This window comes from Chiloscyllium plagiosum, unplaced genomic scaffold (genome assembly GCF_037043375.1).
Source record: "Chiloscyllium plagiosum isolate Xiang-an unplaced genomic scaffold, Cpla_swu_hap1 HiC_scaffold_27, whole genome shotgun sequence".
NCBI classification, from domain to species: domain Eukaryota; kingdom Metazoa; phylum Chordata; class Chondrichthyes; order Orectolobiformes; family Hemiscylliidae; genus Chiloscyllium; species Chiloscyllium plagiosum.
In genome coordinates, this window is record NW_028270165.1 from 79,730,374 (window position 1) to 79,755,491 (window position 25,118).

Consider the following 25,118-nt stretch of genomic DNA (forward strand, 5'->3'; position numbering starts at 1 on the left):
TTTATATACAGGTCTGTACATTTTTCAGTCATATGCCCATATGATTAGCTGAGGCGTCAGCAGAGCCCAAATGACTGCATGTGCCCCCTGTTCTTCGTTAGGCAGGCAGATGTTACACAGTGGTCTTTCCCCACCGCGCCTTGGCAGCAGCTGCCCCAAGCTTCAGTACGTCCCTCAACACGTAGTCCTGGACCATGGAATGTGCCAGACTGCAACACTCAGTCGGGGCCAACTCCTTCAGCTGGAAGATCAGCAGGTTTCGGACCACCCAGAGAGTGTCCTTCACCAAGTTGATGGTCCTCCAGGCACAGTTGATGTTCGTCTCGGTGTGCGTCCCTGGGAACAGACCGTAGAGCACGGAGTCCCACGTCACGGCGCTGCTTGGGACGAACCTCGACAAACACCACTGCATTCCTCTCCAGACTTCCTCTGCATAGGCACATTCCAGAAGGAGGTGTGTGACAGTCTCGTCCCCCCTGCAGCCGCTTCGAGGGCAGCGTGCGGTGCGGCTGAGCGTCCGGGCGTGCATAAAGGATCTCACAGGCAGAGCCCTTCTCACCACCAGCCAAGCCATGTCATGGTGCTTGTTGGAAAGTTCTGGCGATGAGGCATTCTGCCAAATGGCTTTGACAGTCTACTCAGGGAACTGCTCGTTAGGATCCGCCCTCTCCTTTTCCCGAAGGGTCTCAAGGACACTACGTGCTGACCACTTCCTAATGGACTTATGGTCAAAGGTGTTTTTCTTCATAAATTTCTCCATGAAGGACAGGTGATACGGAACAGTCCAACTACTCGGAGCGTTCCGCGGCAGCGAGGCCAGGCCCATCCTTCGCAACACCGGGGACAGGTAGAACCTCAGTACGTAGTGACACTTGGTGTTTGCGTACCGGGGATCCACGCACAGCTTGATGCAGCCACACACACAGGTGGCCATCAGGGTGAGGGTGGCATTGGGTGTATTTTTTTCCCCCGTTGCCCAGATCTTTATACAGTGAGTCCCTTCGGACCCGGTCCATCTTTGACCTCCATATAAACTGGAAGATGGCCCGGGTGACTGCAGCGGCACAGGTTCTGGGAATAGGCCAGACCTGTGCCACGTATAATAGCAATGACAGTGCCTCACACCTGATGACCAGGTTTTTTCCCGCGATGGAGAGCGACCGTAGCTTCCATCTGCCCAGTTTCTGCCTCACTTTGCTGATACGCTTCTCCCAAGACTTGGCGCACGCCCCAGCCCCTCCGAACCAAATACCCAGCACCTTCAGGTGGTCGGTCCTGACGGTGAAGGGGATCGAGAATTGGTCGGCCCAGTTCCCGAAGAGCATGGCCTCGCTCTTGCCTCGGTTTACCTTGGCCCCCGAGGCCCGTTCGAACTGGTCACAAATGCACATGAGTTTGCGAACGGACAGCGGATCCGAGCAGAAAACGGCGACATCATCCATGTACAGGGAGGCCTTAATCTGCAGGCCCCCGCTGCCAGGAATAGTCACCCCTCTCAGGCTCGCATCCTTCCTGATGGACTCGGCAAATGGCTCTATGCAGCACACAAACAAGGCAGGAGAGAGGGGGCAGCCCTGCCTGACTTCAGATCTGACTGGGAAGCTATCTGATTCCCACCCGTTGATTGAGACTGCACTGACAATGTTGGTGTACAGCAGTCTGATCCAATTGCAGATTCCCTCCCCAAAGCCCATTTTGGAGAGAACATCTCTCATATACGTGTGTGAGATCGTGTCAAAGGCTTTCTCCTGGTCCAGGCTGATCAGGCAGGTGTCCAACCCTCTGTCCTGCACGTAGGCGATCGTATCCCTGAGGAGTGTGAGACTCTCAGCGATCTTCCTGCCCGGCACAGTACAGGTTTGGTCAGGGTGAATCACCGACCCTAGAGCCGGTTGGCGATTACCTTTGACAGAATTTTGTAATCTGCATTCAACAGTGAGATTGGTCTCCAATTTTTGAGTTCCTCCCTCTCCCCCTGCCGCTTGTAGTCGAGGGTGATGATGCCTTTCCTCATGGATTCACTCATGGTACCTGCCCGAAGCATACTGACATACACCTCCAGCAGGTCCTGGCCAATCAAGTCCCACAGAGCGGAATAGAGCTCAACCGGTAAGCCGTCGCTTCCGGGAGTTTTATTCTTTTCGAAGGACTCGAGGGCCTTGGTCAGCTCGTCCAGAGATAGCGGCTGGTCCAGCCTCTCCCGTGTTCCGTCGTCTAAGACCTCCGTGATAGAGAACAGGAACGACTGGGAGGCTGCGCTGTCGGTCGGCTTCGCGTCATACAGACTGGCGTAGAAGGATTTACTGATCCTCATGACGTCAGCCTGAGATGACGTTAGCGAGCCATCTTCTTCCTTCATGCTGCTGAGCATGGAGCTCTCTTTGTGCACCTTCTGGAAGAAGAAACGTAAGCATGTTTTCGTCCTGCTCCACCGAGGGGTCCCTGGACCGGAAGATTATCTTGGAGGCCTCCGAAGCAAAGAGCGAGGCTTGCTGGCCCTTCACCTCCTTGAGGTCCTACGTGACATCCACCCCCATCGTCTGCAGCAGGAGCAGGTTCTGCATACTTTCCTGGAGCTGGGACAGTTTTCCCCGCCTCTCTCTTGCTTCCTGAACACCTTTGAGGATGAAGACCTCTTGATGTTCCCTTTTACTGTTTCCCACCAGTCCGCTGGGGACTCAAAGAGGGGCTTCACGGTTCTCCAACCTGCGTAGTCCCTCTTGAGCTCCTCAATGTTTCCCGGGGTCAAAAGCTTGGTGTTCAGCTTCCACGTTCCCTTACCAGCCCGCTGCTCGTCCTGTAGGTGACAGTCGGCCAGCAGGAGGCAGTGGTCGGAGAAGAACACTGGCTTGACGTTGGTGGATCTGACCGAGAGCATTCGGGATACAAACAGGTAATCTATCCTTGAGCGGATAGACCCGTCTGCCCGTGACCAGGTGTATCTACGCTGCGCTCCATCTGCAGGGGTGCTGAAGATGTCGTGCAGCTTGGCATCTTTTACCATGTCCATCAGGGCTCTGAACGTGGTGTCCAGTTTACTGTCCCCTCCGCCGGATCGTCCATCTGCATCAATGATACAGTTGAAGTCTCCAGCCAGAATGACCGGCCTGGACGTAGCCAGCAACAGTGGAAGCTGCTGCAGGACGGCCAACCGTTCATTCTTACCCACTGGGGCATACACATTAATCAGTCTCAGGGGAGCATTCCTGTACATGACGTCGGCGACGAGGAGGCGCTCGCCCACCACCTCCTTAACCTCGGAGATGGTGAAGTTGCCTCCTCGCAACAGGATACCCAGGCCGGAGGCGCGGCTATCGTTGCCCCCCGACCAAACTGACGGCCCATGGGCCCATAAGCTCGACCATCTCCTGTAGCTGCTGAGGTGCGGTATCCCACACTCCTGCAGGAACAGGACGTCAGCTTTAACGTTGGCCAGGAAGGCCATCGTAGAAACACATCGCGTAGCCGATTTGATGCTCCGTACATTGATGCTGGCAATTTTTAACCCCATTTTAACAGTTTACAAGGTTAACAGTGTCCATTTGCTGCTGGTCTTGCCCCTCTGGGGTAGCTGTGTGCATTCCCGTGGTGACAGCAAACTGCTGGACCATCCCAGGGCTGAGGTAACTGTCCGGCTCCACGCTGGAGCCATTTCCCCGCTCTGGTGTCTTCAGGTCGGGCCCAGGGTCCGCATGGTCCAGTTCTCCATCTGACAGCGGGGCTGTCACAGGACCGCTGCTCCCAGTTACCTGGAGCTGTGGGCCGGTGGGTACCTCTTGGTTCTCACCGGGTGGGGGGAGGCCTTTACCCGTCCCCTCAGAGGGATTGTCTTTTCCTGCTTGGGCGGTGCTGCCCTCCTTTTTCCCCGCGGCGCTCTGTCTCTTCCTCTGGTGACGACCCGCCTTGCGCCCATCCTCACCGTCGGAAGAGCTGCATGTGTCCTCGTCGCGTAGGTGTCGCTTCCCCCCTCGCTGGGTGGCTTTGGGAGGTTTCCTCTTCCTGCTTTTCATGGTAATCCAATCCTCTGCTTCCTTTGGTCCCTTCTCTTCCATTTCCTCCATCTGTCTTGCAGGAGCTTGGATCGGCTGCTGCACCTCCCCGCTGTCTGCTCTGCTACAGCCCGCCCTTCCTTCTGGTTGCCTCCAGACACTGTTCCCGTGCTGTTTTGTGGTACCTTGCTGGTCTTGGGCGGTCCACAGCTCGTGTTGCCACCTCTGGCCATCTGTGATAGGTGGCCGCCCCTCGTCTTGGGCAGGCCTTGTACATGTGGCCCGCCTCTCCGCACAGATTACAGTTCTTGTCCTCCTTACATTCCTTGGTCGGGTGGCCTTCCTGCTTGCAATTTCGGCAGACGGTCACCTTGCAATCCGCCGCCATGTGGCCTGACCTCCCGCAGGTTCGGCACACTTTTGGCTGCCCTGCGTATGTCAGGTAACCTCTGCTTCCTCCGATGGCAAAGCTGGACGGTAGGTGGAGGATGTTCCCACTGGCATCGACCCTCAGGGTTACCCTGACCTGTTGTTTGCTGGTCCAGATCCCGAAAGGATCGACCACATCGGTACTCTCTCCCTCGACCTGGATGTATCTCCTCAAGAAGGTCAGGACATCTGCTGCTGGGACGTGAGGGTTGTACATCTGGATTGTTACAACCCGACTCTGCGGAGGAAGCACACACAACGGGACCGCCGACAAGATGGAGAACAGAGGTTCCCCTTCCTTCTCCTTGAAGAACTTCAGGAGCTGCTCGCAATTCTTCACGCTCCTGAAGGTCACATCGAAATAGCCTGGCGCAGGGAAATCTTGCAGGCAGTACACGTCCGCTGCTTCGAACCCGCAGCACTCCAGCAAAATCTTCTTCATAAACACCGTCCGATCGACCGGTGTGCGCTCCTCCACCTTCTTCACAGTCACCCTGACTGTGTTGCGAATGCCCTGGCCTGGGCTGCGAGCGGCTGATGAGGCCATAGCTCTGAGGTTGGCTGGTACCTGAATTGGCGTTAGGCTGAAGCCAGCATAAAGATCCACCAAGAGCAGGTCAGCACAACCCAATGATTCTCCAACGGCCAATCATGATCCAGTGATGGTCTCCAGCAGCTCCGACGGCTCGCAGCACGATCCCTGCGGTTTCTCCCCCGCCAGCACACGTCTGCTGCGTCGAACCGACAGCACTCGAGCAGAATCTCTTCCTCTGGTCCTCAGGAACTACACATATTCCGAGCCAAAAGGCCGAGAAGCGATTGTGTACTGCTTAATCATTTCTAGTGGCCGAGCAGAGACTGATAGCCAAGTTTGGAACCCATGAGGATGGCCTCCACCAGGACCTTGGGTTCATGTTACATTACAGGTGACCCCACTACACTGTACACTCTCTGTCTCTCACACACAGCCATACATTCTCACATACTCACGCAGGCACTCTCTCAGATATACGTGCTCTCTCAGATGCACAACACATGTACCCACCCACACTCTCACCCACACACAGATCCTCTCACAGACTTATACTCCTGCACACTCTCACTTTACCAAGCATGCACACACGCAAACACACACTCTCTCAGCCAGACTCACGTGTATGCACACACTCACTCACTCTCATGCATGCACACATAAATAAGACTATGGGGTGAATTTGCATTTGCAGAATTATGTTTGTAGATTCATTCTATTTTGCTCAAAAAGTGCACAATCTGCAGACAGTCAATCCATGTAATATTTTCTAAATTCCTACTTTGGAAACAGAACCAGTATGACTCAAGACAGACTCGAACCTCACATCTTTCATGCATTGGCTGAGCTGAGATGGCACCTCTTTGTAAAACCTGAAGTTATCTCGAGACTGTGACTTAAAAGAAGTTTTGGGATTTACATACTAATGAACTGAAACCTGCAACCCATTCGAAAGATGAAACACTTAAAAGCAGTCGAGGTTTGTTCAATATATCATTTTGCTACAAATTCTGTGTCTTATGATCCTGCTGCACGAAGGAGCAACACTCCAAAAGCGAGTGCTTCCAAATAAACCTGTTGGACTATAACTGGATTTTTAACTATGTTTCCAGTGAAAACAGCCCACCCTCCCATTGCTGCCAGTAAACTTTACAATGCTGAGGAAACAATAAACCATCAGTCCTGAAAAATGTACAATTCTAATAATACGAGCTACACATTGATTGCTCCTTCTGATATAAGACATTGGAAACCTCCCGCCGGAGATTGAAAGAAATTAGCAGCTTTAAAAGAAAAACCTGTTGGATCTCATAACCTTCAATGTCTGAGTCCGACGGTAAGTTCAGGTAACTTTTGTTGGGACCCAATTTTGTTGCAGCTTCAGATCGTCCCAGCAAAATGGTGCACAAAAAGTAGCTTTTTTTTTGAAACACACACAAACACACTCCCCTGCATCCCACTTTCTTCACTATTGGTCAGCTGAGTTGTCCCTTTGTAATTCGATCCTTGGTGCAGCCTTAGCCTGGAGGAAGTATTGCTTCACTCAGCGATTGCAACCCATAGCCTGTATGCAAATAAGATTCCCCCCGCGCATTTGCAGAGGGGCTGTCAAGAGTCAACCACACTGCTGTGGGTCTGGAGTCACATATAGGCCAGACCAGGGAAAGGATGCAGCTGGGGCGACTGAGTGAATCCTTTCCCACATCGGCAGGTTCCTCCCCTAAAGCATGAGTGAATCAGATTGGGGTGTTTGTTCCCCGAAAATGGTTTCATAATGAGATTCTGAACTCCAGATTTCTGACTGAACTCCAAATCCGCCATCTGCTATGGTGAGATTCAAACCCGGGAGTCCCTAGAACTGGGTATTAATGCAGTCGATAATGGCACTCGGCCGAAGCTCCTTCAATCCCCCTGCGATGGTAGGTGAACTCACTGATGTCTCTGCAGGTGGGAGGAGCGGGTGAAGCCCTTCCCGCACAGAGAGCAAGTGAACGGTCTCTTTGATCCTCCAAGCTGAGTAAATGGTGTGAAGTCCTGTACTTTTCACGGTCACCACACTGAATCTCCCTCATTCGGGTGTATCAGTATTCTTCCTGCCACACCAGTATCCAAGCAGACAAAAGCAAACATTTCTTCTCGACTGGAATGGCTGCTGATATTCAAGTCCCAATGAATCAAATGACTCTGTCAGAAGCTGATGTATCTTTTGGATTCAGATTTCTTTCCCCATGTCTTCCTGCAAATAAAACCATGAAATAAGTCACGGTCAGTACAGTCAAATGAACATAACATCGGTGACAATTCCTTAGATTGCCAGATACCTGCTGATCATATATTATTCATGACACAGAAACCTGAAAACCCTCATTCAGCCAGATAGCATTCAGTATATAAAGAGGAAAACTTCATTTAGGTGACAATGACCTGGAACAACCTTCCTACAAAGGTGCTGGAAATGGAGCTGAATGAAGGATATGAAAATGAAATGTCAAGGCTGCTTCAGGAAAGAAAGCCAGTAAAGTTGCTGAAAGACTTCCTGCTGACCTGTTAAAATAAAAATGAATACAAGAACATAGAACATAGAACATAGAAGAATACAGCGCAGTACAGGCCCTTGGGCCCTCGATGTTGCGCCGATCCAAGCCCACCTAAACTACACTAACCCACTATCCTCCATATACCTATCCAATGCCCTCTTAAATGCCCATAAAGAGGGAGAGTCCACCACTGTTACTGGCAGGGCATTCCATGAACTAACGACTCGCTGAGTGAAGAACCTACCCCTAACATCAGTCCTATATCTACCCCCCCTTAATTTAAAGCTATGCCCCCTTGTAATACCCGACTCAATACGCGGGAAAAGGTTCATACTGTCGACCCTATCTAACCCCCTAATCATCTTGTACACCTCAATCAAGTCACCCCTAAACCTTCTTTTCTCCAATGAAAACAGCCCCAAGTGCCTCAGTCTTTCCTCATACGATTTTCCTTCCATACCAGGCAACATCCTGGTAAACCTCCTCTGCACCCGTTCCAATGCCTCCACATCCTTCCTATAGTATGGCGACCAAAACTGCACACAATATTCCAGATGCGGCCGTACCAGAGTCTTATACAACTGCATCATGACCTCAGGACTCCGGAACTCAATTCCTCTACCAATAAAAGCCAGTACGCCATATGCCTTCCTCACCGCACTATTTACCTGGGTGGCAACTTTCAGAGATCTGTGTACATGGACACCAAGATCCCTCTGCTCATCCACACTACCAAGTATCCGACCATTAGCCCAGTACCCCATCTTTTTGTTATTCTTCCCAAAGTGAATCACCTCGCACTTAGCTACATTGAATTCCATCTGCCACCTTTCTGCCCAGCTCTGCAGCTTCTCTATATCCTGCTGTAACCTGCCACATGCTTCCTCACTGTCAACAACTCCTCCGACTTTCGTATCATCCGCAAACTTGCTCACCCAACCTTCTAACCCCTCTTCCAGGTCATTTATAAAAATGACAAACAGCAATGGTCCCAAAACAGATCCTTGCGGAACACCGCTAGTGACGGCACTCCATGAAGAAACTTTGCCATCAACTACTACCCTCTGTCTTCTTCCATCCAGCCAATTCCTAATCCAAACCTCCAACTCACCCTCAATGCCATATCTCCGTATTTTCTGCAGTAGCCTACCATGGGGAACCTTATCAAACGCCTTACTAAAATCCATATATACCACATCTACCGCTTTCCCCTCATCAACCTCCTTCGTCACCTTTTCAAAGAATTCAATAAGGTTTGTGAGGCACGACTTGCCCTTCACAAAACCATGCTGACTATCCTTGATCACATTATTCCTATCCAGATGTGCATAAATCCTATCCCTTACAATTCTCTCTAAGACTTTGCCCACAACAGAAGTGAGACTCACCGGCCTATAGTTACTAGGGCTATCCCTACTCCCCTTTTTGAACAAGGGAACCACATTTGCTATCCTCCAGTCTTCTGGGACTACTCCTGTAGACAAAGAGGACATAAAAATCAAGGCCAATGGCTCTGCAATCTCCTCCCTTGCTTCCCAGAGAATCCTAGGATAAATGCCATCAGGCCCAGGGGACTTATCTATTTTCACCTTTTCCAGGATTTCCAACACCTCTTCTCTACATACCTCAAAGCCATCCATTCTACTTATTTGTGACTCAGTATTCTCATCGACAACAATGCCCTGTTCCTGAGTAAATACTGAAGAAAAGTATTCATTCAGTGTCTCTCCAATCTCTTCCGCCTCCACACACAACTTCCCCCTACTATCCTTGACTGGACCTATTCCTACCCTAGTCATTCTTTTATTCCTAACATACCTATAGAAAGCCTTAGGGTTTTCCCTAATCCTATCGACTAAGGACCTTTCATGTCCCCTCCTTGCTGCTTTTAGCTCTCTCTTCAGGTCCTTCCTGGCTACCCTATAACTCTCAATCGCCCAAATTCACGTCTCGAAATACAGGATGTAATTCCATTACTATATTAGAAGGTGAAAAATCATAGCCATGCAGCTTGTACAACAGCGAATATCAGATATACACCATATGAAGCAATCATAAAATCCCTGCAGTGCAGAAAGAGGCCATTTGGCCCATCAAGCCTACTCCGCCATTCTTTAAGATCATGGCTGATCTATCCATCATCTCAGCTCCACTTTCCAGCATTATCCTGACTACCCTAAATTCACCTACCATCCAAAATCCCATCGAACTGTGTCTTGAATATGCCTGCTTCCATTGCTTTCTTGGGCAAAGAATTCCATAGATTCACCACTCTCCAGGAAACGTAGTCCCTCCTCCTCTGCCTTAAACCTACCCCTAATCTTGTTACCTAGTCTAACCCACCAGCAGAAACGACGAGGTAGGGTGGGTCTGGGTGGCAAGCTGTTCGATGGGTCAGTGTGGACTTGATGGGTTGAATGGCCTCCTTCCACACTGTAGGGCTTCTATGATTTACTGCAGTTGTGTTTGCCCAGAACCACAACTCCCAGAACCTCCCAACTTCTGCAAATTAAAAGACAAGTCCCACCCTGCCCTCTCATATGTGTGTTATCTAACTGCTTCATCGCTTCCAGTGAATACAGCCCACACCTCCCGCTGCTGCCAGTAACCTTTACAATGCTGATGCAACAATACAATACCTGCAGTACTGAAAACTGTAAGGCTTCTGATGATACCAGTTACTGATTCACCGCTCCTTCTGATGCACAGCATTGGAAGTACATTGTTGGGGGCTGAAAGAAATGAGCAGTTTAAAACAAAAACCCACCGAAACCCTTCACTCGGCTTCCCACTCAGGACACTTTACTTAAAACACTTCAACCCCACATTGCAACAAATTCCCACATTCCATCAAAATCCTGGATATCCTCACTTACTCAGTTGTCATCTCGCAAATGAAAGATTTCATTTTAACTCTACTCCTAGCGTAAGGACAAAATATCTTTGGAAGCTGCTCTGAAAGTCCAGTCTTCACAATAATACTTCTGCTTTCCTTCAGTCAAAATTGTCTGTGCTGACCAGATATCCCAAATTAGCATAGTCACATTTGTCAGCACTTAGCCTATCTCCCTCTCAATTCACCCTGTTACCAGATGCCATTTAAAATGCTGTAATTATACCAGCCTCCACCACGTCCTCTGGCAGCTCATTCCATGCTTGCATCACTCTCTGTGTGAGAAAGTTGTCCATATGGTTCCATTTAAATCTTTCCCCTCTCACCTCAAATCTATGCCCTCTAGTTTTGGACTTCCCTACTATGTGGAAATGCTTTTGGCTATTCACCCTATCCATGTTCCATATGAACCTCTATAAAGTCACCCCTCAGCCTTCAATGTTCCAGGGAAAACAGCCCCGGCTTATTCAGCCTCTCCCTATAGCTCAAACCTCCAACCTTGTAAATCTTTGCCAAACCCTGTCAAAGGTTCACAACACTTTTCCTGTAGCAGGGTAACCAGAACTGAACGCAGTATTCCAAAAGTGGCTGAATCAATGTCCAGTACAGGGGCAACATGACCTCCCAAAATCTGTATTGAAAGACACTGACCTATAAAGGCAAGCATACCAAACACCTCCTTCGCAATCCTGTCTACTTGTGACTCCACTTTCAAGAAACTATGAACCGGCTCTCCAAGGTATCTTTGGTCCCCCATTAACTTTGCAGATCCTTCCCTGATCTGCCTTTCCAAAATCAAAACTTCAAAATGGGGTTGAGAAACGTATCAGTTGTCATTGAATGGTGGAGTAGATCTGATGGGCTGAATGGCCTAATTTCTGCACCTTTGTCATATGGTCTCTTGCTGTCCTGGACAGCAAGGGTGAGAGAATTTGGAGCAGGAATAGGTCATTTGGTCTTTCAGTCGGCACCAGCATTGAACAGTTCATAACTGGATATAAATACACCGGCATCTAGGTGGTCAGGGTGGGATTTTTTTCACTGCAGCATCGGAGGTTTAGAGATGACCTTAGAGAGGATTATAAAATCTTCAGGGGTATCGATGAAGTGAATAGCAGGTATTCTTTCCCTGGGATGGGTGTTTCAAGGTTAGAAGCAAACTTTGAAGATGAGAGGAGAAATATTTAAAAAGACATGAGGGGCACCTTTTTATTTTAAGACAGAGAATAGTTCTCATGTGGTATTAATGTCCAGAGGAGGTGATGGATGCAGGTACAGTTACAGTGTTTAAAAGACATTTGGATAAGTACATAGAGATGTACAGCATGGAAACAGACCCTTCGGTCCAACCCGTCCATGCTGACCAGATATCCGAAACCAATCTCGTCCCACCTGCCAGCATATCCCTCCAAAACCTTCCTATTCATATTTCCATCCAAATGCCTCTTAAATGTTGCAATTGTAATAGGAAAGGTTCAGAGAGTCTGGGCCAAACACTGGCAGGTGGGACTAGTTTAGTTTCAGAACACAGTCAGCATGGACTAGTTGGACTTAACGATCTGTTTCTGTGCTGTATGACTGTAACTGTTCTATACTGGTCTTAAAACCATTTTCTTACCTTCCCCCACTTCTTTGTTCTTCAAAGTCAAATGAACTCAGCCTTGAATACATTCAATGATTGACCTAACTGCAGGAAGACATCCCCACTTCTGAACTCAACTTCTCTTGCTAATAGGGTAAAAACAATGACTGCAGATGCTGGAAACCAGATTCTGGATCAGTGGTGCTGGAAGAGCACAGCAATTCAGGCAGCATCTGAGGAGCTTCGAAATCGACATTTCGGGCAAAAGCCCTTCATCAGGAAAAAAGGCAGAGAGCCTGAAGCGTGGAGAGATAAGCTAGAGGAGGGTGGGGGTGGGGATAGAGTAGCATAGAGTACAATAGGTCAGTGGGGGAGGAGATGAAGGTGATAGGTCAGGGAGGAGAGGGTGGAGTGGATAGGTGGAAAAGGAGCTAGGCAGGTCGGACAAGTCCAGACAAGTCAAGGGGACAATGTTGCTGGAGGTTAGAAACTAGGATGAGGTGGGGGAAGGGGAAATGAGGATTTCGAAGCTTCTCTTGCTAATATACCACTTGCCTTGCTGATTGCTTGCTGCTCCTGTCTGACAACTGGCAGTGACTGATGTAGAAGGACGCTGAGGCCCCTTTGTCCATCCACACATCATTCCTGATGAAGGGCTCATGCCCAAAACATTGACTCTCCTCCTCCTCAGTTGCTGCCTAACCTGCTGTGCTTTTTCAGCGCCACAATATTCAACTCTGATCTCCATCATCTCACTTTCATCACATCTCAACATATCACCATTTAAACAATGCGCCTCCTCTCTGCGTTTTTTTAAAACATCAAAGGCTATAGATTGTGTCACTGCATTTGCCATGTGTTTGCAAACTGAGACACAGACCTGGATCAACTTTTCCAGAATTTATTCCCCCGCCGCCCCCCGATTCACTCTTTCCTTTCAGTTGCTGCAAGTTAACAATTGAACCCCAGAATGAAACAAAAAATGGAATAAGTGGTGAGAAACAGACTGTTGTTCTCACAAAAGTAAGACAGAGGAAGGAAGTTAAAGTCTGGGGTGAAGTTCACAGAGAAAGGAGCAGCAGCAGCTTCAGAGCTCACGGTCCAACCACCACATTTCGACAATGGCCGGCTCTGATTGGCAGGAGGACCAGTCTCCTTCCGGTCCTCCAAGGTTCTCCATTGGTCCATGGAAAGGAGCTGACGCGCAGTTTCTGCGGGCACTAAGGAATATGCGCAGTGCTTTGCTGACACTGGCGGTCATGCGCAGTGCTTGCTGACACCGCGGAGCATGCTCAGTGTGCAGGAATTTATTACAAATTTTAAAGTCAAAAATCACAAAACACCTGGTTATAGTCCAACAGACTTATTTAGAAGCACTAACTTTCACAGCGCTGCTCCTCCATCAGGTGGTTATGGAGTATAAGATCGTAAGACACAGAATATATGATCTTATACTCCACAACCGCCTGATGAAGGAGCGGCGCTCCGAAAGCTAGTGCTTCCAAACAAGCCGATTGGACTGTAACCTGGTGTTGTGTGATTTTTAACTTCGTACACCCCAGTCCAACACGGGCACCTCCACAAATTTTAAGTGTCCAAATGCGAATACGAGAGAAAAATACCAAAGCAATTTTTTGTTGAAATGTTTTTTTTTCCCTGTGCCTCGACATGTTATTCCTTTGGCATTTTGTCTTTTGCCCAGGGTAGAGGTATTCCAAAACTAGAGGGTATAGGTTTAGGGTGAGGGGAAAAGATTTTAAAAGATTTAAAAGACTAGGCATAGAACATTCACTCCTTACAGGGCGAAAGTGAGGACTGCAGATGCTGGAAATTAGGGTCGAGAGTGTGGTGCTGGAAAAGCACAGCAGGTCAGGCAGCATCTGAGGAGCAGGAGAATCGACGTTTTGGGCAAAACCCTTCATCAGGAAATAGCCATGGGGAACTGCAGGGCTGTAGCGTAATCGAGTGGGTCTGGGTGGGATGCTGTTGGGAAGGTCGGTGTGAATGGCCTGCAGGGATGATATGCCTTAGCCATGCGTATATTGAGAAATGGTTGCCCCAAATCTGCTGTGGGATGAGTGGGTTCCAGTTCGTGGGACACTGACACCAGTCCTGGGGAAGGTGGGATTTGTGCTGTCTCTCGCTTCCCATTCTGCCCCTTGTCCATTTTCTCCCCACCCACTGCCCCCGCCCTTTCTCCCCTCTTCACACTGCACCCCGATTCTCTCCCCAACCCTCTGAACCCCAGTCATTCTCTACTCCCCAACCTCTGTCCCCTCTCCATTTCTCTCCCTTCTCCACCACCACCAGTGTCCCCGCCCGTCCTTTCTCGTGCCTCAGCCGTCTTTGATCTAGTGGCCGAGCAGAGGTTGATAGCCAAGTTTAGAACACATAAGGATGGCCTCAGCCGAGACCCTGGGTTCATGGCACACTACAGGAGACCCAGCTGCACAATACACTCTCTCACACACAAGCACACTCTCTTACATACACGCTCGTGCAGACCTTCTCTGATAGACATGCTCTCTCTCAGACACACAGTAATACATCCCCACACTCAAACCTACGCACACACCATCTCACATGCTTATACTCCATCACACACACACACACACACACAGTACCCAGCATGCACACGCACACACACGCTCTCTCTCATGCATGCGCTCACATATCGAAGTCTTTGGGGTGAATCTGCGTTTGCAGGATTATATATTTGGAAATAGAACCAGTCTCACTCAAGATTAGGATACAGATAGACCCTACCCTCACAGCTTTCATGCATTGTCTTACCTGAGGTGTCACCTCCTTTTATAGAACCTAAAGTTACCTGGAGAATGTGACTTTTAAAAAGTTCTGGGATTTACAGATTAATGAACCGAAATCTACAACCCGTTTTAAAAGATGAAAGACTCAACAGCAATCTAGGTTTCTTCAATATAAGATTTATGTTACATGACACTATAATCTTTTCTTATACATTTTGTGTCTTATGATCCTCCTCCACAACTTGCAGAAGAGGACACCGATCCAAAGGGATGCAGCTTGAGGTGACACTGAACAATAGTAGAGGATGGTTTCCATCCATCGACCTCTGGGTTATGGGCCCAGCACGCTCCCGCTGCGCCACTCTGCTGCCGCACGCGGTGCCCCTTCCACAGAACACTTCAGGTTTTCGTCTGGCACGCGGCAGGCACGTTCGAGCCTGATGTCAAAGACCTCCACTGCTGTCGTGTAATATGCTGTTTCGCGGACGTATGGAGGCTGTGTCAATATAAACTTATTTCTAAATTCCCACATTCTGTTGGTCGAACTGTGATTTCACACTGAATCACAACATGTGTCACAGCGCAGACGGAGGCCATGCGGCCCACCTTCGCTCTGCTGGTTCTACACTTAAGTAAACGTGTGTCTCTATTCGTTTCATTCTCTCGCCTTCTCAGCGTAAATCTGCTCATCTGAACGTGACCACCGAATTCCCTTTTGTGTCCATTGAATCTTCCTCTTTGTCAATGACAGACAGGGACTTACTGACCCTAACCACTCCCTGTACGAAAACGTTCTTCCTAATGTCACTTTTACTTCTTTTCCTCGTGACTTTAAAATTCTGCCGAATCGTTGTGGATACTTTCAGGTGTGGGAGCATTTTCACAACATTATTTCCTGTTTCTAGGTCCCTCATGACTTGGAAAAGTTCGGTTCTCCGAGGAGAGCTGTTCCAATTTTCCAATCTCCCTTGATCGTTGACATTCCTCAAACACCGCACCACTCACGTCAACCTGTTGAACACTATCTCCAACCATTTCACTTCCCTGTTTTCTGCCTCATTCGTACTCCAGACAGCCCAACCTCGTTTCACGAAGGCGTTTTTTGAGAAAATTAATCAGGCAGTTTTGCACAAGTCAAGTTAAAAAACGCGGGCTCGTTTGGGATTTGAACCCGGGGCCTTTCGCAACAGCAAAGAACCCTAAGCGAGGATCATATGCCTAGACCAAGGAGCCAGACAGCCAACGCACTACCAACCCCCCCCCCCCCCAAACCCACACCGCTTGCGCGACCTGAGACTTGCTCAGTATAAAATACATTTGAGATTCCTGTAAGAATTGCAAGCGGCAAAGAGTTTCCCGAACAGCTGCTTCTCATTCAGTCTCCCTGCTGCTGTTTGTCCCGTCCCCGGGAACCGGGCTCTCTCCACTGGCAGATAATTCAACCATTTTGCTTCGAAACGTTTCTCTGACACCCGAGTGGCCAGTGACAAGGATTGCCCTCCTCAACATAGGGTACAGAGAACAGGAGAAGACCACGCAAACCTCCACGAGTGTATCAACTCGACTGTGCACATTGGGCCAGTATATCACTGGGAAATATTTATGTCCAAGCTATTTTCGGCAGCAGATGAGAAGGCGAGGTGCAGAACAGAGCGCTGTTATTCCGGAAAGCTGCTAAAGACGACATTGAGTGAATAGGAGAGAATGCTTTCTCAGCTGGGTTATGGTCCCAACACGCACCCGTTGTGCCAGGGGTTCCACCTCGGTTCCACTCTTCCTTCACTCGCAACACCCCACACCCACCTCCCATAGTGCCAAGGCACTTTCCCCTGCAACCGCCGAATGTGTAACACCTGCCCATTTGCCTGCTCCCTCCTGAATATCCAAGGGCTCAAACATACTGCCAGGTGAAGCAGCACTTTTGCCACAACCTAGTCCACTGCATTCGCTGCTCACAGTCTCATTTCCCCAATGTGGCATGAAGCATGAACTGGGTGACTGCTTCGCAGAACATCCCGGTTCTGCCCGCAGAAAAAAGGCCCTGACCTTGCGGTTCCCTGCCACTTTAACACATCATCCTGTTCCCTGGCCAACATCTCTGTCTCAGGCTTGCAGCAGTGTTCTCGCTCCAGATGAAAGAACAACACCTCATTTTCCACTTGGAGACCTTACAGCCCTCCGGTCTTCAATATCGAGTTCCACAACTTTAGGGTCTGAACTCCCCCATGTCCTTGACCCCTATCACACAAACGACTCCTTGTTACCACCTCGTCTGCTATGACACACTCCGTATTGTTAGCCGCTAACAGTCTCCATTAACAGTTATTCGCCCTCCCACGCGGATCGTTATTCACTCCTACGTCCTTCCTATTGTTCTCTCTCTGAGCTGGCGGCAAACACAGCAATGTACATCGGAGACTCTGAGCCAGCTGAAACTTGCTCAGTGTGAAGTACATTCCACATTGCTCCAAGAATTGCAAGCAGCAAAGCGTTTCCAGAACATCTGCTTGTCATTCTGTCCCCGGGGCAGAATGCCCACTTTGTCTCATCCCCAGGAACTGGACTACCTCCACTGGTGGATAATTAAACCATTTCATTTTTACTTGCACGTTGTTCTGGGGGATGGGACGGGGTGTAGGGCGGGGGGCGGGTAGAGTCCATTCGCTCTTCTGCTCTCTCTCTCTCTCTCTCTGAAACCCTTGGGGTGAGAGGTGTCAGTTACATTAATGCGGGGAACATGAACAACTTTGATTGTGAACTTTCTCCAAGGGTCTGTTATCGGAGAGATAGAAAGATGCTGTGCTGGCAGGACAGAAAGAAATGGACGCCGAGAACTCTTCGCTCAGGTAAATTCACATTGTTGTGCAGCCTTCTTGGTGTTCAGAAATCGTCTTCACGCAGCAATCTTACGGAAAGTCTATTGCAAAGTGGGCATCGCTTTCTTTGCTGCGACCGCGCAGCAGTTAACATCTGAGCCCCAAGTGTCCCAGATGAAGAGAATCCGAGTGAAACTTTCACTCACTGAGAGTCATCCCCACGGCCCTGAGCTATTGTTCCATCTTACCTCGAGTAAGATCACCTTAAGATCGGTGCTCTCTTCTGCATCTACTTACCAAATGTCGCATATCGATGCACTCGCCAAATCCACTCAATTCAAGTGGCATGATTTTAGAGGTCTCAGTGGTATTCTGTACTTCGTCTGTTTTCTCTGAACCGAATCGCAAACCCAGTTCTCTGCGATGCCAATCAGCTGGTAAAGTTGAAACACATGCCTTGCGGTTTCGTCCATTCCTTGCAGTAATTCGCAACCCTGGTTCAGGCGAGAATGACAAGCATGTCAGAAACCGCATCACGAATCAGACATAGTCCCCTCCTATGAGGACGGATACCACCGATTGTGAATAACCTCAGAGAGAGAGACAAGTGACAGACAGTCGCCGTGGACTCGATGGGCTGAACGGCTTCTGTCTGCGCGAGAATGATGCTACGTGTTTATGTCGTCCCAATGCCTGTCTCTGGGACAGAGAGGCTGAGGGAGCAAAACTGGCTCATTTTTAACCGTCCCTTCCGTGTTTCGATCCATCGACCTCTGGGTTATGGGTCCAGCACGCTCCCGCTGCGCCACTCTGCTGCCGCACGCGGCGCCCCTTCCACAGAACACTTCAGGTTTTCGTCTGGCACGCGGCAGGCACGTTCGAGCCTGATGTCAAAGACCTCCCCTGCTGTCGTGTAATATGCTGTTTCGCAGACGTATGGAGGCTGTGTCAATATAAACTTATTTCTAAATTCCCACATTCTGTTGGTCGAACTGTGATTTCACACTGAATCACAACATGTGTCACAGCGCAGACGGAGGCCATGCGGCCCACCTTCGCTCTGCTGGTTCTGCACTTAAGTAAACGTGTGTCTCTATTCGTTTCATTCTCTCGCCTTCTCAGCGTAAATCTGCACATCTGAACGTGACCACCGAATTCCCTTTTGTGTCCATTGAATCTTCCTCTTTGTCAATGACAGACAGGGACTTACTGACCCTAACCACTCCCTGTACGAAAACGTTCTTCCTAATGTCACTTTTACTTCTTTTCCTCGTGACTTTAAAATTCTGCCGAATTTTTGAGGTAGAGGTAAACAGCCAAAGATAATCACCGTCACTGCTTCCCTTCCATCGACTCAACTTTGTGAAACAGTATCTTTCACTGGCAAATAAAACACTTTTGTCCTCAGGTGCCTGCTTCATTTTGATCACGACTTCACGCCCCACACTGTTCTAGTCTCATTTCCAAACACTTGGCTCATATCCTCAAAAGCAGCTCTGCGGGTATCTACTTGTTCCACCCTGACAGGCAGTGGGTTGCAGATTCCCGACAAGTCCCAATGTGATTGAAATATTTCCACCCCTCCACTGATTTGCATCTTTAAAAAAACCGTGGAACAATCTCCCTTTCCTTTTGACGACAGTTCTCAACTGTAGTCGGCAGGGTTCACACCTGCGTGGGGAACCCGCAATGGATTTCATGTCCATGGCATTCATCTCTCGGCCCACCAATACGGAACCACAGTGACAGCTTCATTTCCCAGGTCTCTCTGCCTGTGGAGCTGAGAAAGTGTGAATCATTGCAGAGTTTGTTTGAATCTAATCATTTCACAGGTTTCGAAAGGGTTAAATATCTGTACATGGCGAGTCTGAAAGATGAAATGGGCGTTCAGTTAAAAAGAAATACAGAAATTGCAGGAGCAACTTCGCAGGTCAGGTAGCATCTGTAGAAAGAGAATCAGAGACAACATTTCAGAACTTTTTTTTTCCTCATCCAGGTGCAGCCAAACCTACTGAGTTGCTCCAGCAGTTTCGCTTTCTGTCTCGGACTGTTAGCATCCGCATTCCTTTACTTTAGAAATTCAATCAATTCAGAAACCCCTTTGTGCTTCCTCAGTGGAAAAGATTTCCGTTTGGGAAACATTTGCCTGACACCATTAAAACGCGCAACTTTGCGGCCAAGAAAGCGGTAGGAGCGTGAACAACAAACACGCCGCCTCTGGGTCGTCTTGAACCATGAACCGCCCTTTTACGGGCCGAACGCGCTGACCAATTGCGCCACAGAGACAGGTCCGAGCATCACGAGCAGTCTCGTTGAGGAAGCTACTATTCAATTCATAATTCAACCTGCCCCGCCCAGAATTACCATTGTCTTCTGTCAGTTCAAACACAGCGAATACTGCAGAAAGCCAACGGGTCGAGCTGCATCTGTGGAAAGGTAAACAGAGCCGACGTTTTGAGTGTGTTACGGTTTTTGTTCAGAACTCAGTGTTTTGCCTCTTCCCGAAGTTGGTCCAGGTCTGTGTCTCAATTGGCAAACACATGGCAAGTGCAGTGCCGCAATGTGAAGTTATCGCCTTGGCTGTTTAAAAAACAGCAGTGCATTGTTTAAATGGTGATATATTGGAATGTGGAGAAAGTGAGGACGAGAGGTGAAAGTCGAAAAATGTGGCACTGGAAAAGCAGAACAGGTCAGGTAGCATCTGAGGAGCAGGACATGATGTATTGATGTATTGATGTATTCATCAGGAATGATGTATTGATGTACAAAGGGGTCTCAGAGTCCCCCCACACCAGTCAATGCCAGTTGTCGGGCAGATGCAGCAGGCAATGAGCGAGGCAAGTGGTATATTACGAAGAGGAATTCAGTTCAGAAGTGGGGTCATTAAACCTATTCAAGGCTAAATTCATCTGAGTTTTGAACAACAAAGATATGGATGGTTATGGGGTGGAGGTAAGAAAATGGTTTTAAGACCAGTACAGGTCGGTCACAGAGTATGACAGCACTGAACAGACCCTTCATCCAACTCGTCCATGCTGAGTATGTTTTCAAACTAAACTCGTCCCACCTACCAGTGTTTGGCCCATAAACCTTCGAACCTTTCATATTCATGTACTTATCCAAATGTCTTTTAAACGTTGTAACTGTACGTGTATAAAATCATGAGGGGTATGGATAGGATAAATAGACAAAGTCTTTTCCCAGGGGTGGGGGAGTCCAGAACGAGAGGGCATGGGTTTAGCATAAGAGGGGAAAGATACAAAAGAGATCTAAGGGGCAACGTTTTCACGCAGAGGATTGTACGTTTATTGAATGAACTGCCAGAGGAAGTGGTGAAGTCTAGTACGATTGCAACATTTAAAAGGCATTTGGTTAGGTATATGAATAGGAAGGGTTTGGAGGGATATGGGGCCGTGTGCTGTCAGGTGGGACGAGATTGGGTTGGGATAGTTGGTCGGCATGGACAAGTTGGACCAAACAGTCTGTTTCTGTGCTGTACATCTCTGTGACTCTATGACTTCTTCTGGACATTCATTCTGCACTCAGACCACTCTCTTAAAAACGATCCTTGTTCTGTCTTTATAAAATCTTTCTCAACTCACCTCAAAATATTTGCTCCCTGATCCTGAAACCCCCAGCTGAGGGAAAGGACACCTGTTGTTCACCTCATCCGTATCCCTCATGATTTTATAATCCTCTATATGCAGTGTGTCGTGGCTCATTGAAATAATGTCCTGATGCAGCTTCGTTTGTGGGTGTTGGGATGATTGCTTCGGTGGTTAAGCACTTGGTTTGCGTGTGTTGTTTTTCTGTAGACGCTAGTGTGAAGTTCCCTATTGACTGTTCGCTCTACTGTGACATCTAAGAATGGCACTTTGTTGTTGTTCACCTCCTCTTCAAACCAGGAGCCCCCCTCAGGCCATAGTCTCACTACTTGGAACACCAATATACAGACTAGTCAAAGGCCTCCACTGAAGACTAAAACACCAAGTCGAAGATTCACGCCACTCCATTTATTCCATCCAAGAATTCCTGAACACCAAAGACACTAAGTTAGAAGAGGATGGAATAATGATGTCCTTTGACATAACAGCCCTGTTCACATCCATTAACATCAACGTGGCCAAAGAAAACTGAAGACACTACTCGAAGAACCAAAGACACAAATACAGCACCAACTTCATCAGCAAAGATAGCACTATCCACCTCGTGGAACTGTGCCTTAACCACCCACTTCATATTCAGGAACAAGCCTCAAACAAATCAACGAAACACCCATGAAACCACCAGTATCAGGATTCCTAGCAGAAGCAATAATGCAGAGTCTCAAACCAACAGCCCTTCCAACGCTCCAACCCAAACTTTGTTGTCCGCCACAGTGATGACACTTTTGTCATCAAAAAATGAAGTAAATTAGAGGAAACCTACAACACCATCAACAATATCCTTACTGGCATAAAATTCACAAAAGAGGAGAACAACAACAAAGTGCCATTTCGAGATGTCACAGTAGAGCGAACAGTCAATGGTAAATTCAAAACAGCGTCTACAGGAAAACAACGCACACGAACCAAGTACTTAGCTACAGAAGCAATGATCCCTACACATACAAACAAGCCTGAATCAGGACACTATTTCATCGAGGCACGACACACTGCAGCAGCCAGTAACGACGAAGACCAAGAAGGAACTGTACAGCGCATTTAAGGAGAATGGGTAGGCAAAAGACCCACTGAGAAATACTTCCCTGACCGGGAATCGAACCCGGGCCGCAGCGGTGAAAGCGCCGAATCCTAACCACTAGACCACCAGGGAGACAGCAGCGCTCCCTCACAGCCCTATTGTAAATTGCTTCCCTGCCCGGAAATCGAACCTGGGCCACGATCGTGAGAATGCTTACACCAATGTCATTGCTTGTATCAATTGCTCCCGATGCGGTCTCCTCTACATTGGGGAGACTGGAGACTCCTCGCAGAGTCAAGTCACAGCGCTTGAGGGAACATCTCCAGGACACCCGCACCAATCAACCCCATCACCCTCTCAACTCCCTCTCCCACTCTGCCGAGGACATGCAGGTCCTGGGCCTCCTTCATCGCCGCTCACTCCCCAACCGATGCCTGAAGGAAGAACGCCCCATCTTTCACCTCGGATAAATTCAACCCCAGGACATCAATGTGGACTTCACTAGTTCCCTCATTTCCCCTCCCCCCACCTTACCTCAGTTCCAACCTTCCAGCTCAGCGCTGTCCTCATGACCTGTCCTCCCTGCCAATCTCCCTTCTCAACTGTCCGCTCCACCCTCCTCTCTGACCTGTCACCTCCATCCCCACCCCCATTCACCTATTGTACTCTTTGCTACCTTCGGCCCAGCCTCCCCCTCCCCCCCCCCTCCCAATTTATCTCGTCATCCCTGGAAGCGTCCTGCCTCTATTCCTGAGGAAGGGATTTTGCCCGAAACGTCGGTTTTCCTGCTCCTCGGAAGCTGTCTGACCTGCTGTGCTTTTCCAGCACCACTCTGATCAAACCTTTGGTTTCCAGCATCTGCAGTCCTCACTTTTGCCTACCCAATAAACCCAGTGTGACGATTTCACATCAACAAACTGACACTAGCAGACACAACGTCTGCAGAAACCCTAGCCACATTACTTTACATTAAAGACATCTGTGAAATGATGTCCAGACAACTCAACTCTCTCAGCATTAAACAACAGCTAGTGAACCTTAAATACAAACAACCCGCGAACGAATGTTATTTACAAAATACCATACAAGGAAATATATACATGAACTCTGCCGCACAGTTCTCTGTGGCAAGAAATGCTGGGATGAGATAAGGAAGATTTTTTTCAGCCAAAACGAATCGGCACTAACTGGACAGCCATTTAAAATCAACGCTGTCAGGCCAGGATGGAAGATTGGAAGGGACAATTAGTTTTCTTATTTCCTGAAGATTTACAAAGCTGAGACTGGGTTTTGGTATTTGTTCCCTTTCCACTCCCAGAAGCCGCAGTGGTTGGGGCGGTGAGTTGGAGAAAGTGAAATGTGCCCGTGAGCAGCGTGTGGGGCTCTTTCAGCTTCCCCTCATCTGACAGCGCTGTGACTTGACTCTGATGTTCTCAGGGACACTTCCTGACGCGAGACAGTGAAAAGAGTCTCGTTCCTGCAGATCAGGAATTCAAACCGTATGCCGGCTTCAGGACAATGAGAAAGATTAATTGGGGTGTGTGAAGAAGCTGTGAGCTGCATTTCAAACAGGTAGGTGGAGTCAGATGCGTCATCCATTGCGCCCCCGGCCCTGTGCGGACCTGACGCCGCCATGATGCAGAGTTCTGACGTTATACGGACATGGGCATCAATGGGAACATTCACAAGGTGAACAGCCAAAGATAATCACCGTCACTGCTTCCCTTCCATTGTACCAAATTTGTGAAGCAGTATCTTTCACTGGCAAATAAAACACCTTTGTCCTCAGGTGCCTGCCTCATTTCGACCACGACTTCACGCCCCTCACTGTTCTAGTCTCATTTCCAAACACTTGGCTCATATCCTCAAAAGCAGCTCTGCGGGTATCTGCTTGTCCCACCCTGACAGGCAGTGGGTTGCAGATTCCCGACCAGTCCCAATGTGATTGAAATATTTCAACCCCTCCACTGATTTGCATCTTTAAAAAAACCGTGGAGCAATCTCCCTTTCTTTTTGACGACAGTTCTCAACTGTAGTCGGCAGGGTTCACACCTGCGTGGGGAAACCGCAATGGATTTCATGTCCATCGCATTCACCACTCGGCCCATCAATACAGAACCACACTGACAGCTTCATTTCCCAGGTCTCTCTGCCTGTGGATCTGAGAAAGAGTGAATCATTGCAGAGTTTGTTTGAATCCAATCACTTCACAGTTTTCGAAAGGGTTAAATATCTGCAAATGGCGGGTCTGGGTGTTTCATCCCGAAAGATGAAATGGACGTTCAGTTAAAAACAAAACCAGAAATTGCAGGAGCAACTCAGCAGGTCAGGCAGCATCTGTAGAAAGAGAATCAGAGACAACATTTCAGAACTTTTTTTTCCTCATCCAGGTACTGAGTTGCTCCAGCAGTTTCGCTTTCTGTCTCGGACTGTAAGCATCCGCAGTCCTTTACGTTAGAAACTCTATCAATTCAGAAACCCCTTTGTGCTTCCTCAGTGGAAAAGATTTCCGTTTGGGAAACATTTCCAGACACCATTAAAAACGCGCATCTTTGCAGCCAAGAAAGCGGTTTGAGCGTGAACAACAAACGCACCGTCTCGGGGGTGGTCTCCAACCACCAACCTTCCGGTTAACAGCCGAACGCGCTGACCAGTTGCGCCACAGAGACAGGCCCGGCCCTTCCTGCACAGTCTCCTTGAGGAAGTTACTATTCAATTCATAATTCAACCTGCCCCGCACAGAAGTGCCATTGTCAAAGCACTGATAACATGGTAGTCTGGTGTCAGCTCGATTTCAGGACCTGATTTCTCTGTCCTCTGGTCCCCCTGTTCCCACAGAGTAAAATGTTGTCTGTTCTCAGCTCTACTCGATTTCTGCTGAATCTTTGA

The 25,118-nt window shown here is 48.7% G+C and overlaps 1 protein-coding gene and 1 non-coding gene across 2 annotated transcripts in view; one reads left to right on the plus strand and one right to left on the minus strand.

Moving 5' to 3' along the window:
- The window catches only part of LOC148144639 (uncharacterized), a 408,822-nt gene that overhangs the window by 194,175 nt on the left and 189,529 nt on the right, over positions 1 to 25,118 (plus strand). The gene's annotated exons all lie outside the window — the stretch shown is intronic.
- trnae-uuc (transfer RNA glutamic acid (anticodon UUC)) lies at positions 22,290 to 22,361 on the minus strand. Its single transcript has one exon. It is a non-coding gene; the product is annotated as a tRNA-Glu (tRNA).